This window comes from Prionailurus bengalensis, chromosome C2 (genome assembly GCF_016509475.1).
Source record: "Prionailurus bengalensis isolate Pbe53 chromosome C2, Fcat_Pben_1.1_paternal_pri, whole genome shotgun sequence".
Taxonomy (NCBI): Eukaryota; Metazoa; Chordata; class Mammalia; order Carnivora; family Felidae; genus Prionailurus; species Prionailurus bengalensis.
Window position 1 is genome coordinate 115,581,727 of NC_057350.1, and position 15,358 is coordinate 115,597,084.

Here is a 15,358-nt window from a genome sequence, read left to right on the forward strand (position 1 = left end):
TGGGTATGGGCCCAGACCTACAAAAATTTTTTAAAGGATAAAATCAGAATGATTATTATTTTTTTCAAGTTTGTTTATTTATTTATTTGTAGCACACAAGTGGGGGTAGAGGCAGAGAGGGAGGGAGAGAGACAATCCCAAGCAGGCTGCACACAGCACAGAGCCCGATACAGGGCTTAAACCCACAAACCGTGAGATCGTGACCTGAGCCAAAGTCAGACGTTTAACCGACTGAGCCACCCAGGCGCCCTGCAAAGAGCACTTTAAATGCTCCTCATCTTCCGTGAAGAGGATATCATGCCCCTCTATAGGTGAAGACACTCGGGCTCAGACAAGTAAAGTACATTTTGCAAGGTCATTCCAGCGTAATAAGGCAAGGAGCTAAGATTATAAATCAAGATGCTATGTTGCCGAAACCTGGGCTATGGTCTCCCTAATAGATGTTCCTTTTCAGAAATTAAAAAAAAAAAAAAAGATTATCTTTTCAATATAAACAATAGAATGTCAGTATGTGCAAAGTGTATGGAAACAGTGGGACATACTTCCTTCTGAACAATAATTTTGATTTTGTCCCCTTATTACAAACCCTATAAGTATTCATTTATTTAGGTTAAAAAGTCAGATATACAGACAAACAGAAGGATGAAAAGGAGAACCAACTGTGCTCCCACCACCAACAGATAAGGACTGTTACCACTTTTCTGGAAGTTATTTTCCAACACTCCAAGCAGGTGCAGATGCGCTTTATTTATAACCCTCCAGTTTTTGACAGGGAGTTGTGAGAGTAATCCCACAGAAGAAGACAAGGTTCTAGAAATGTAAGGCTTGAATTAATCATCATTGATGCCACCTTGAAGCTAGGCAGCCCCCTCACCCCCCACCCCCTGGGTCCTGGAAACCTTCTTTCTTTTGCCAGGGCCTTTGGTCCCTACAATTTCCCATCATGGCATTTGAATAACACTAGTCTACACAACCTTGACATCCTAGACTTTTCAGACTAGCAACCGGAATTGCTGGTCTACACTATCTGAGAGAATAGATGCTAGTAAAGGGTGCTGTGCACCACACCTCAGTTTCCTTCCACAGTTTTCTTTCCAATAAAAATTAGAAGGATTTTTAATTTCCAAGTCTTTTGAGAAAGCAAGATTAATGCAACAAAAATTGGAACATCTAGTTAATAAATTTAACAACAAGCCAAAGTAATTTTGTTATGTGAATTTCCCGCTTATTATAGGCTAGCTAACAATGTTTCAAATGGTAGAATTTCTACTGGTCTTCCAACTTCTTCAGCTGTCTGATGGCTGACTTGACTGTGACCGCAGAAGTGGTTTTGTATGTCCAGGGACCACTGCCTATCGTTTTCATGCACAAACTGCAAGGCCAGATCCCCACAGCTTGTCTTTTCATCTTGGTTTTGCCACAGAAAGGGCAAGCGTGCTTGGCCTGCTGGCTTACTTCAGTCTTCTTCACCATTTCCTGAGGGAGGCACCATAACGGATCCCATAATTACTGACCTTCTTGGTATGTTTAGCCATGTCGCCACAAACTAGGTCTGAGCCCAGACAGTCCTTCCACAATTTTTGAGAAGTTGTGGCACATGAGTAACTGTGAGGGAGAGGGCTGAGGTCGTTTATTTCCTGTGTGGAGAAGAGGAAACGCTGATAGTCACTTTTCTGGAATGCTCTGGCCATTGAGACTTCAACACTTGGAGGATGACTAACTCATTTATTGTTCAGCTATTAATTGTGCCTTCAGACCTGCAAGCAGGAAGTGGAACACCTAATCTGGAGAAAAGTGGGGGGAGGGAGGCAGAAATTTACCCCCAGGAGGGGATGGGGGTCACCAACAGACTGCTCTAGGCACTAGAAAAAAATGTTGTGAGATTCTGGCAGTTGTTCTTGTGACACTCAAGCTTGATGGTTTGTTGCTTGCTCTCTGTTGAGCAGTGAAGCCCTTAAGCCAAAAAAGCTCAAGACCTCTTTTTCAGAGATCATAAAGAGTGGGGGAGTTGAGACTGCGTCCCATTTTGGATCCAGTCCTGTAAAAAGACCTCAGAAGTGAAAGCAGATGGCAGCTCTGGGAGGGACATAAAGACAGTAGAGATCTTTGCAGAAAGAATACAAGGATGCAAACATCCTTCAGTGGCAGTCTTGGACTTCACCCTCTGGGAGGTTTGACTGCTGGAGATTAAGCAGCAGGAAGTCCAGGGGTTCCTCTCTGTGATGAGACAATGAGCACAGGAGTAGGAGATATTTTCCAGGTGACTGATCACCTGCTGGGGTGTGCACAATACTTCGGCGAAGCGTACTACTGTTTCTCAGCCTGCTAAACTTCTTTGCCTTGCAATGGATGAAGAATCATCAATTCAGTGGAATGCAACCAGTCAGTGTGTTTGAAGTGCCCACAATGTGTCCACCAATATGCCAAGTGCTGTTCTGATGAACAACAACGATAAAAATCTGACTTACTTTCTGTCCTTGATGGTATTACAACCTCTTACTTGAGACAAGAGACAATGGAAATCGTGCACAGAGAGTATAAGAATTAACTGCTCCTTAGCAGAAGAACTAGAATAGGCTCTTCTGCTTCTCGGAAAGGAGATCACTCTCATTTATTTATTCATCTAGCACATCAGGGAGAATATGAGGGGCCTGACACACTCATATTCAGGTGTTAACAGTTTAGCTCCCCATCTCTGCTTGCCTACATTAATTGAAACAGCTCCTGAAATGTGATTTCCAAAAGGAGAAAGAAATGACGGAAAATATTATTGGGCATTGCATGTAACAAGAATTACAGCCATTTTATGAAAATTTTATAATGTACGTGTAGATAATGGGTAATAATGCAACATGTTTAATTTACTTATAGATCTCTAAAAGGGATGCTTGGGTGGCTCAGTCGGTTGAGCATTTGACTTCAGGTCAGGTCATGATCTTACAGTTGGAGAATTTGAGCCCCACATCGTGCTTACTATCAGCTCAGAGGCTGCTTTAGATCCTCCGTCTCCCTCTCTCTGCCCTTCCCCTGCTTGTGCTGTCTCAAAAATAAATAAACATTAAAAATAATAATAAGGGTCAAAAACATTTTAAGAGCCAATGCTAATCTGATCTAATATGCTCTTGCCTAAAACCCTCAGGAGCCTCCCATGACTCTCATACCTTAAACCCATCCCTCTCTAATTTGCCTTCCTGCCAAATCAAGTCAATCATCTTCCTGCTTTCTTCTCTGCTCCCTTCACCTGCTTCCCTCTTCCACATCTCTAGGACTTAGTTCAGTGGTCCCTCCTTCCAAGAAGTCTTGTTATACCATAAAAGTGTTTCACAGTCAAGGTATGTTTGTAAAAATCTAGATAATACAAAGTTAAATAGACTTCTGAATGGCATAACTTTTTAGGGCTTGTAATTGGCAAATGCACTTGTAATTATCGAAGGAAAGTTAAGAAATGTAGTGTCCAGTGTTTCCAAAACGTCACCATGCACAGCACTCTTCTGTTTTGGCACATCCTGAAGGACTAGGTTACCCAGAACATCCTTGGGAAACTTGGAGCTTGTTCATTTCCCAAGTGTTTGTGAAGGAATCTGTGTTAGCGGGGAGAAGGTGAGGGGTCATTTGAGGGTAAGAAAGGGTAGCAAGTGAAAGTTGAAGATGGGATGAAGCGTGGTTTGGGGGAGCTGGATCATGCAGAGGGGTGTGAGTTGGGATCAGGACTGGGAACCAGTTCAGCCTCCACTGTCCTGAGGGGTGGGAGATAGCTGGCCTGCAGGAAGGCAGTAGCTAATCTTAGGTGGAATGGTAAACTCTAGTCCTTCATACTTGGGGTCATTTCAACATGTGTGCTCTAAAAGGGGCCCGTGTCCTGGTTGAGATGAGACTATAAAAGGTCCAGATGGCCTGGAGACTAGATGACATGGGGCCCACTCTCAGACTTCTCTGTCTCAGAAAGCTAATAAGAGTTGTCATCCAAGCTTAACAGGAGACAAATTTTACAGAGCAATTGCTATGTGTTGGGCACTAGTCTAAGGGCTTTGCGTTACTACTTGTTTAATCTTCAGAGCAACCTGCTAAGGTAGGTATTGTAATTATTGTCCCTACTTTAAAGGTGAGGAAACCAAAACAACTAGTAAGTGTTGTTCTAGTTATCTATCAAGGTATCATAAGGCACGTTAGAGCTTTGTATTTGGAATAGCAACTGTTTTATTATACATATCATGATTTTGTAGGTGAGGAATCAACTGGGTGATTCTTCTGTCCCAGGTAGTGTTGACTGGGGTTATTTGCTCTTATTCAGCTGAAGACTGCATTGCATTGGTCTGTAGGGCCCATGAAGGCTTCACTCACCTGCCAGGTGCTTTGATGGGAAGGGCTGTAAGACTGGGCTCAATGGGGCCCTCACCTCCCCCTTTAGTTTTAGGATTCTTCTTGTGGTCTCTGTAGCAGTGTAGTCAGATTTTTCATGGTGGCTTAAGGATCCAAGAGACAAGAAAGTGGAAGCTGCCAGTTTCTTAAGCCCTGGGCCAGAAAGTGGGACAGGGCTCCTTTTATTATATCCCCTTGGTCAGAATTGTCAGAGTCATCTCAGATTCAGTGGAAGGGGCACAGACCTCATCTCTCCAGGAAAGATGGCCACAAAGTCTTTGATACTTTAAATTGTCACAATGGTCGAGGTAGGATTTGAACCCAGGAAGTCTGGCTCCAGAGACCGTGCTCTTAACTACCACAAGTGTAAAATCTCGGTAACCCAAACTGGGATCTACTCTTACATTATCACAAGGAAGGCTGCCTGTGTGGATTTAGTATCAGATTAAGGGCTTTCTTTTTTTTTTTTTTTAATTTTTTTTTTTCAACGTTTATTTATTTTTGGGACAGAGAGAGACAGAGCATGAACGGGGGAGGGGCAGAGAGAGAGGGAGACACAGAATCGGAAACAGGCTCCAGGCTCCGAGCCATCAGCCCAGAGCCCGATGTGGGGCTCGAACTCATGGACCACGAGATCGTGACCTGGCTGAAGTCGGACACTTAACCGACTGCGCCACCCAGGCGCCCCAGGGCTTTCTTAGTTATAGGCTGAATAATCTGGGTAATTCCCTCTACTCATATGAGTAGACACAGCCTGAGTTAAGATTTGGGCTTGGGGATCTTGCAGGTGCCATTAACAAGTAAAAGTCAGTATTTCTAGCTGTTTTCACAACCAGAAAGAGCAAATGCACGCATGTGCTGCCTTATGACTCCAATGGGTGTTGTGTGGCCCTCTCTGTACAAAAGGACACAGCTTGACCTCTCAGAGAAGCATGAGCCCTGGCTAATAAATCTGTCCAAGAGAGCTGCCCAAATATCGACTGGTTTTAGCATTGTTTCATGTCACTATGGTTATAGGTAGAAAATTAACTTTCAACAGGAACTCAGCCTCCACCCACTCTCCATAAAGTGTAACATCACTAACTGAGGGTTCTCATCCTCTTTTTAAAATGAAATCTACTCATGGGCTGCAAGAGGGACCAAGTTTAGAAATCCATGTCAAGGTTTTTAAAAGGCAGGGAAATTTTAACACATTTGTTCTTTTATATTTACACCTCTGACTTTGTAAGATTATACATTATTCTCTTGGTCTGTACCTTTGGGTAGGTATTTCCCCAATTATTTTTGATACTATTTTTCCCTGGTCATATTTGCTTTAAAAAATTCACATACAGATTAGAAAGGAAAAACAAAACCAGAAAGAAGACAATTGAAATTTGGAAAATAGTATTGAAAACAACTGGGTGAAAGCATTTATCATGTCAATCAGCTAAAATCATGTCAATTTTAGCTTTCATTCATTTATTCTTTTAGCATATTTATTGAGCCCTTATGTATCAGGCACTGAACTAGGCACTGGAGAAATGTTAAATAGAGCTGATAAGGAAAGGATGATAAATACTGATAATGTTAACAATAGAAAACATGCCTAGTACTTATTACATGCCAAAGCAATATATTTCTCATAGCAACTGTATAAAGTAGGTTCTATTATTTTTTATTTTTTAAAAGCTTATTTATTTATTTTGACAGAGAGAAAGAGCATATGCAAGCAGGGGAAGGGCAGAGAGAGAGAGAGAGAATCCCAAGGGGGCTTTGCATTGAATGCCTCAATGCAGGGCTCGATTTCATGACCATGAGATCACGACCTGAGCTGAAATCAAAAGTCCAGCGCTTAGTGGATGGAGCCACTCAGGTGCCTGTAAAGTAGGTTCTATTATTTTATTTTTATTTTTTTTTAATTTTTTTTTCAACGTTTTTTATTTATTTTTGGGACAGAGAGAGACAGAGCATGAACGGGGGAGGGGCAGAGAGAGAGGGAGACACAGAATCGGAAACAGGCTCCAGGCTCCGAGCCATCAGCCCAGAGCCTGACGCGGGGCTCGAACTCCCGGACCGCGAGATCATGACCTGGCTGAAGTCGGATGCTTAACCGACTGCGCCACCCAGGCGCCCCGAGTAGGTTCTATTATTAATGTGCATTTTACTGATGAGAAAACTGAGAGACAGAGAGTAACTTGCCCAAGACCTTATAATTAGTAGCAAGAGCTAGGATTTGATTCCATGCAGCCTGTGCTAAAACAAACAAAAGTCTGTGCTCTTAGCCCCCCATGCTATGCTGCTTCTTGTTAATCACATAGTCTCAGACACATATAATAGCCAGCTGTGACCTGTGCCATGGCATAGAGGAAGCCATGAAAGCGTATATAGTGGCAGGGGGATTCAGGTGAGGCAGGAAAGGCTCCTCTGAGAAGGTAAAAATGCTTCTTTGACACTTTGTTCGTTGTCAGGAATAAGTTTCAATAAAGTTATGTAGTCAATATTTCTTGTACACTTGTTACATGCTATGTATGACTTTGATGCTTTTCATCTTTAACTCATTTTATCTCTACCACGTCCCTCTGAGGTGGTTACAGTAACTGCCTCTTTCTTATACCAGAGGAAACAGGCTCAGAGGGGTCTGGGGCTTGCTGAAACCCAAACAGCTAGAAAGCATCACGTCAGCCCTTGAATCCAAAACTACACACTGCTTGTCTTAATGAAAGGAAAAGGTAGTGCTGGAGGGCTCATGCTGTCCCACTGCCCGAAGATGCTCACATTGATTGACTTTAAGGAGTGATGCCAAACTATAAAAGGATGAGCAAAGAGAGCAAAAAGTATGGTTAAGACCACATTCTGAGGCAGCGAAAACATTAAAACCAAGTTCTAAAGACAGAACTTAAAGTGCTGATCATATCAATGAGCTTTGAACTTTGAAAGGTCAGTTTTAACTTTCACACGTTTATTTTTTGGCATATTTATTAAGCCCTTATGTATCAGGCACAAGAATGGTATCTAGGACCGATCGATATTTGGGCAGATCTCTTTTTTTTTAATTTTTTTTCAACGTTTTTATTTATTTTTGGGACAGAGAGAGACAGAGCATGAACGGGGGAGGGGCAGAGAGAGAGGGAGACACAGAATCGGAAACAGGCTCCAGGCTCCGAGCCATCAGCCCAGAGCCTGACGTGGGGCTCGAACTCACGGACCGCGAGATCGTGACCTGGCTGAAGTCGGACGCTTAACCGACTGCGCCACCCAGGCGCCCCTGGGCAGATCTCTTAAAGGTGTAGGCAGCTGGTGTACATGTAAGTACATGTACTTACTCTGTGCTGATTCTGCTGCCCTTCCTCTGTCAGTGGTGCGGTCCAGAAGTCTCAGTTCAAGTATATACTTCCCTCACTTGAAATTGAATGACCAGCTCCAAATCACGGGAAGCCAAAGTGAAACACACTGTTTTCCTTTCATAGACTTTGAAGACTGAACTATAATTGCAAAAAAAAAAAAAAAAAATTAATAAATAAAATAAAAACCTTCCTACCTAATTATGGTCTTTAAACCTAGAGGGTAGAAAATATGTCCCAGAGATCTTTGATGGTCTTCATAGTACCCGCTATCATATGAGACATGTTGCAGAGGCCCAATATATTTCTATTGAGATTAGCATTACTGTGACTACCCATATGTATACTGAAGCTTCTAGCAAAGTTATAGACCAGGGCTTCTCAAACTTTAATGTGCATGTGAATCATCTGCTATCTTGCTAAAATGCAGATGCTGATCTAGAAGGTCTCGGATGGGGCCTGAAATATTGCCCCTCTAACAAGTTTCTAGGCGATGCTGGTGGTTTTGTCCTAGGAAATACATATGGCCCTAGGATCACAGTAAAGTTGTACATAGTTATTAGTATATTTATTTGGGGCCAGAAAGATACCCTCCCTTTGACTTCCCACTGGCTCTGCCCTTTGTGGGGTATTTCAGACAGTTGCTACTTGCTCTAGTAAATTTCCGTTCTTGAGACAGTCATGGACAACTTGGGGATTTCAGAAGATTCTGGGATTGGAAGAGAGCTTCTCATCACTCTGGCTTGCCCTGTTTTCTGCATGTTTTAAGGCAGTAGTTCTCAAAACGTAAGCCCATTAAAAATTCATGCTGAGGTCCAGTAGGAAGGGCCCTACTGTTCAGCAGTCTTCCTGCCTTACTCATGTATTCCCTACTGCATTCCATGACACTGTTATTCCAACCTTCTCTCACATTCTTCGAGCTTTCCCTTCTTCCCCCAGCCCCTCTCCTTTGCATCCTGTAATCTCTCCACCCACGTTGTGGTTATGGAGGCCCAATTTCCTCCATCCATCTTCCTTTTAGACTTACAATATTTTTATGCCAACACTCTCTCTTCAACCCAAATTTTATCTTTATTTTTATTCATTTCTATGTTTTTTTTTTTGTCAGAAAGTTAATTCCCTCACCTGCGCTTTTTCAAAAACAATGTGCAGGGAAACAGAACTTGTGTAGAAAGCTTAGAACTATCGATTACATATGCTACATTTTCCCTGGTCACTGTGGACATTGTACTTATTTTGGCCAAATGTTAAACAAACAAATGTTAAAATCAATATTCATACAAAATTGAGGCCAAAGCCAAAGATCAGCTTCATAGAATAAACATGAGCTATATGAGAATTAATCTGAAACTTTACCAACATGCCTAATTATCATGGCAATTTTATTATTTGAACTTTTAGTAGACGAAATTAAATTGTAAAAAAATGTTTGTTTTTTGAGGGAGAGACAGAGCATGCACAGGAGGGGCAGAGAGAGAGGGAGACACAGAATGTGAAGCAGGCTCCAGGCTCTGAGCTGTCAGCACAGAGCCTGACGCGGGGCTCGAACTCAGATCATGACCTGAGCTGAAGTCACATGCTTAACTGACTGAACCACCCAGGCACCCCTTAGTAGACTAAATTTATAAGTCTGACTAGCCTCAGATCAGTAATTACTCAACACTGTCTACCTCTGGATTTCTGCTGCTGAAGCCAATATCCTGCATGTTTATGATACTAAATAGCTGTTCATTTAACTGAAGCTGGTGGAAAAACAAGGTATTTGGGGATACCTCACTTTTATCTAATACTTCCTTGTTTTCTTCATACCAGGTTTTTTTTTTAAATAAAAATTATATTTATTTAAGGTGTGCAAATGATGATTTGACATACATATACATAGTGAAATGACTACCATAGTCAAGCAAATTAACATATCTTTTCACATAATTGCCTTTGTTTTTGTCACGAGAACACTGACATACACTCTTTTCCCAAAATTTCCAGGATTCAATACAGTATTATTAACTATAGTCATCATGTTGTACAGTAGGTTTCCGTTCATTCTACATACTGCATCTTTGCACCCTTGGCCAATCTCTCTCCGTTTCCTCCACCTCCCCGGCCCCTGGTAACCACCATGCTACCTTTCCTTCTATGTATTTGATATGTAGATTCTATGTGTACGTGAGATCATGCAGTTTTTTTTTTCATTATGTGTCTGGCTTATTTCATAAGCACAATGCCCTCCAGATTCATCCTTGTTGTAAATGACAAGATCTTTTTCTTTTTTAAGGCTGAATAATATTTCATTGTATATATATTCACAAGATATGGGATCATAGCATTACCCTGTCTGGATCAAGGATGATTTATCACAGATGTCATTGTGTGATTTTGGAGTTTCTCCTGCCCGTGACATTTTAAGTGGTAAAGTTATCTTTATGCTTTTAATATATCCTCCTCATATGTAAAGAATTTCCAATATGACTTTTCCTTGAAAGATATGGCTTAAATGGAATTTAAATAACCATGAATGAAATGCAATTCCACCAAGGTCAGCATTATTTTATTTTTATTAAAAAAATGTTTTTAATGTTTATTTATTTTTGAGAAAGAGAGAGACAGACAGACAGAGCGTGAGTGGGGGAAGGGCAGAGAGAGAGAGGGAGACACAGAATGTGAAGCAGGCTCCAGGCTCTGAGCTGTCAGCACAGAGCTCGATATGAGGCTCAGACCACGAACTGCGAGATCATGACATGAGCTGAAGTCTGAAGCTTAACTGACTGAGCCACTCAGACACCCCAACAAAGGTCAGGATTATTGCATAAACTGTCGATTGATGTCCCTATTGATCTATTTAGTAGTAGTTCTTAACAATTGCTTTTGTATATAAAATAAACAACTTTCACAATCATGATTATTTTGGCATTTTACCCTTACAATTGTAAATGTATACATTTACACTTTAGCTGTCCAACAGAACATTAATGAAAATAGCATGTGGGGAGACTCTCCATTCTAAGTTATAGCTGGGATGGTTACCTATCTTTACAGGTGGATATTCAGATATAAGATATCTAAATGACGTGACAAGCTGTGGCAGCCTGTATTTCTAAAGATGACTGTACCAATATATATATATATTCACCCTCCATACTGTTCTCACAACGTGAGAAAGAGAAGTCAGATCTATGTTCCTTCCCTTTGAAACTGGGTGGAAGTTGGGGTGCCTGGGTGGCTCAGTTAGTTAAACGTTTGACTTTGGCTCGGGTCATGATCTCATGGTTCATGGGTTTGAGCCCCACATCAGACTCCATCTGACAATCCCAGCCTGTTTGGGATTCTCTCCCTCCCTCTCTCCCTCTGCCCTTCCCCTCCTCGTGCTCTCTCTCTTTCTCTCAAAAGTAAATAAATAGATATTTAAAAACAGAAACAAGGCACTCCTGGGTGGCTCAGTCGGTTGAGCGTCTGCTTTGGCTCAGGTCATGATCTCACAGCTCCTGGTTTTAAGCCCCACGTCAGGCTCTGTGCTGACAGCTCAGAGCCTGGAGCCTGTTTAGGATTCTCTCCCTCTCTTTCTGCCCCTCCCCTGCTCACACTCTGTTTCTCTCTCAAAAATAAACATTAAAAAATTTTTAAAAACGATAACAACAACAAAGAAACTGGGTAGAAATGACACTGAGGCTAGGTCATAAAAGGTAATGCAACTTCTGCCTGGTTCTCTCTCTAGGGACTCTTGCCCTGGGAACCCATCTACTATGTTGTAAGGAAGCCCCCACGTGAACATTCTGGCTAATAGCTATGTGCTGTGCTCACAACCAGCATCTACTGCCAGATACATTGGATGAATAAGCTTTTGATGATTCTGGGCCTGTCTTCCTGCTGAAGCCCCAGGCATCGTGAGGCAGAAACACCAGAAGCTAGTCTCCTGCGCTCTGTCTGAATTCCTGACCCATAGAAAATAGGAGATATGATATATAATTATTACTGCTTTAAACCACTAAGTTTTATTATGCAGCCAGAGTTAACCATAGCATATGCCTTGTAATTAGGGTTGCCAGATAAAATATAGGATCCCCAATTACATTTAAGTTTCAGATAAACAGTGAATTTTTTTTAGTACATCCCATGCAGTTTCTGGGATATACTCATACTAAAAAATTACTTGTTGTTTATGCAAAATTGGAATTTAACTGGCCATTCTGTATTTTTATTTGCTCTCTGGGAATCCTACCTGTAATATGAATCTCTGTGGAATCTGTGCTATCATATTCATTGATTTCCTACAACATTGGGGAGGCCCCAAGTGTAACTGTGGACCCAGGTATTCAGCTTACCCAAAGCTGAGGCTCAAGGAGAAAAACAGATATGGCTGACTACAGCTGGAACTGGACTTTCTTCCTGCTGTGGCTCACAAGCTCTGATCCTTGGTCCCATTTATATGATTGTTTCAATTAGAGCTGACAAATGGCTGCAGAAAACTATATTTTTAAGTTTATTTATTTGTTATTGGGAGAGAGAGAGGGAGAGAGAGAGAGAGAGAGAGAGAGGTCATGTGTACACACGAGGAAGGGAGGGGCAGGGAGAGAAGGAGAGAGAGAATCCCAAGTAGGCTCCCCACTGACAGTGGGGCTCGATTTCAGGAACCATGAGATCATGACCTGAGCCGAAACCAAGAGTCGGTCGCTTAACCCACTGAGCCACCCAGGCACCTCAGAAAACTATTTTTAAATGCAAAGAATACTCTGAAAAAAAAGTCTTTACTTTTTTTTTTCCCTGTAAAACTGACCATGATGCATCTTAAGACCCCTTCTGATAAAACTGCTGTTCATTTGCAGTCACACTATTAAATGAAGACTCTCCTTAAATTTCTATATATGAGCAAATGCGATATTATAGGGCTCCACATTTTAAAATTGTCCTTTTTCTTAAAAAAATTTTTTTCCAGTAATGAAAACCAAATGAAACAAGACGATATCTGGGGATTTACTTCAAAATAGCCACTGGCGTGGGTGGGTGTAGAAACACAACAACATTGGCCAGGGCTGGGAATTTGGTAGCTGGGAAGTTGGTGATGGTTATTTGGGATTTGCTTTACTATTCTATTTTTATCCATATTTGAAGTTTTCCATGATAAAGAGTTAGAAGGAAGGAAGGAGGTATATATACATATAACATAGCTAAGACTGTTTTATGCTCTAGAATCAGAGACTGATAGAAGTAGAAAATAATTTAGCCCAAAGTAGTTATATTGTAGATGATGTAAGGGAGGTCTGGTGAGATAGTGACTAAATCACGGCCACACACTCGGCACTTAACAGAAGCCTTTGAATTCCATGCCAGTGTTTCACATGGGTCACATTATACTGTATTCTTTAATCTTTCCTGTCTCATATATCATAATTTTATAATCATTAAAATTTTGGAAGCTATTTTTAAACAATTATATTCCCTTGGATCTCAAGAGGAATGCATGAATTCATTTATCTTCTCCAGAAAAAGATTTAAGGAAGTTTACTAACACTTGAATATAATATAATATAATACACACACACACACACACACACACACACACACACTAATAAATAATGAGGGATCAAAATGATCTAAAAGGAAAAGTGGGTTCAGAAACTCAAATAGAACCAGGACTAAAGATAGTAGTCATCAACGAATTCATATACCCTAGAAAGTGGTAGGATAATAAGAAAAAAAAGTTGCCCACAACATCCAGAATGGATTTGACTTTCACAGTTAGATGTCAATACTATTACAAGCTGGTCTGACACTCATGATGTCATTTTGTTGGACAGAGACAATTTTTATAAAATGTTTATTTTGAAAGGCAGGGGGAGGGGAATATCCCAGGCAGGCTCTGCTGTTAGTACAGAGCCTGACACAGGGCTCAGTCTCACCAACTATGAGATCAAGACCTAAGCCAAAATCAAGAGTCAGACACTTAACAGACTGAGTCAGTCAGGCGCCCCTGAACAGAAACAATCTTACAAATATCTATATCAAAAGAGGTCACTCTCAGACCATGATTGAGACAAAAACGAGGTCACTGTGTAACACAAAACATTCCCCTTGCTCACTGACTGAGTGTCACTCTCTAGTCTCTTCTCACCACGAGAAGACCTGTTGGGATGTCCAATCATAGAACTCCCTCCAGGGGTGCCTGGATGGCTCAGTTGGTTAAGCATTCAACTCTTGATTTAGGCTCAGGTCACGATCTCATGGTTTGTGGATTTGAGCCCCATGTTGGGCTTTGTGCTGACAGTGCAGAGCCTCCTTGGGATTCTCTCTCTCTCTCTCTCTCTCTCTCTCTCTCTCTCTCTCCCTCCCTCCCTCCCTCCCTCCCTCCCCTGCACTCTCTCTCTCCCTCTCTCAAAAATAAATAAACTTAAAAAAAAAAAAACTGCCTCCACTTTCTGACAATCCAGAGTAAGTCCCTGCTTCCTAAGACTCTGCCCTGAATTACCCAACTGAAGCTCAAATTATTTACTAGCTTCTTTCTGACACCCTCTTACTGAGATGCTCCAGGTTCCTCCATGTGTGTGTTCCCTTCACAGCAACCTGCAAAAGCTCAACTAGTTCAACTACAGGTTTTCCTGATGATCTTCATCTGGAGAACATTGATAAAAGCAAAGCCAATTATCTGTTAGTACCATTTCTTATATGAGACAATAACAGTGCCATCAGAAATTCATGTCTTTTGGCTCTTTAAAGAGTGCATATTTGCACTTTTGTGGCATATTTGGGAAGGGCAGTGGTAAAGATGGGCTAACTTTATGGTGCTTTATTGTGTCAGTATTTTTCAGACTGAAATCAGTAGTTATGAAAATTAAGAGTGCCCGGAGTATTTTTAGGTGTGATAATGTGTTTTACTTGTGTGCATGTGTTTAAAGTACTTATCGTTTGGAGATAGTTACTGAAATCCATCCAGGGGAGAGGGGAAATGAGTGGGTGGAGGTGTGAATGGAAAAAGACTGGTCATGAGCTGATAATAATTAAAGCTGCGTGATGAGTATAACAGTTTATTATGGTATTTTCTTTACCTTTAAAATTTTCCTTAATAAAAAGCAAGAATAAGAAGATTCCTGGAGTCCTTGCTCATGTGTGTTTCCAGTTTGGGGAGCCCCAAGGCTAAATGAGGCTGTGTCTGAATATGCTGAGAATCAGGGTATTGGAATTTAGTAGAGGATTCCAGAGTTATAGGTGGGTGTGGAGGTGAGGCAAGGACAGACTTTTGAAAGATGTTGTCCAAAGGGGTTTGGATTTTTAGGGAGATTTTAAGCCAACTACACTGCAACATCCATCAGACAGGGGTGGGTAGCTGGGTATGAGGGAAGTGAGAAGGAATGTGAGATGGAGAACACAGCAATTGGAATGGTAAGTAAGAGTTCAAACCTAGAAATAGCCCTTTAGTAGAGACCACCTAGAGTGCTTCAGGTCATATCTACTGCTGTGGAAGGCATTCTGAAAGCTTACTTTGTTTGTACTGTTTGATTCCAGACTCCAATAATTTCACTTTTCTTTCTTTTTAAAAAAAATTTTTAATGTTTATTTTTGAGAGAGAGAAAAAGAGACAGAGTATGAGTCGGGGAGGGTCAGAGAGAGAGAGAGGGAGACACAGAATCAGAAGCAGGCTCCAGGCTCTGAGCTATCAGCACAGAGCCCAACACGGGGCTCGAACC

General features: G+C 41.4%; 1 pseudogene; it reads right to left on the reverse strand.

Annotated features, from left to right (window-relative positions):
* Positions 1 to 1,198: 1,198 nt before the first annotated feature.
* Positions 1,199 to 1,535, reverse strand: LOC122491868 (annotated as a pseudogene).
* Positions 1,536 to 15,358: the final 13,823 nt, after the last annotated feature.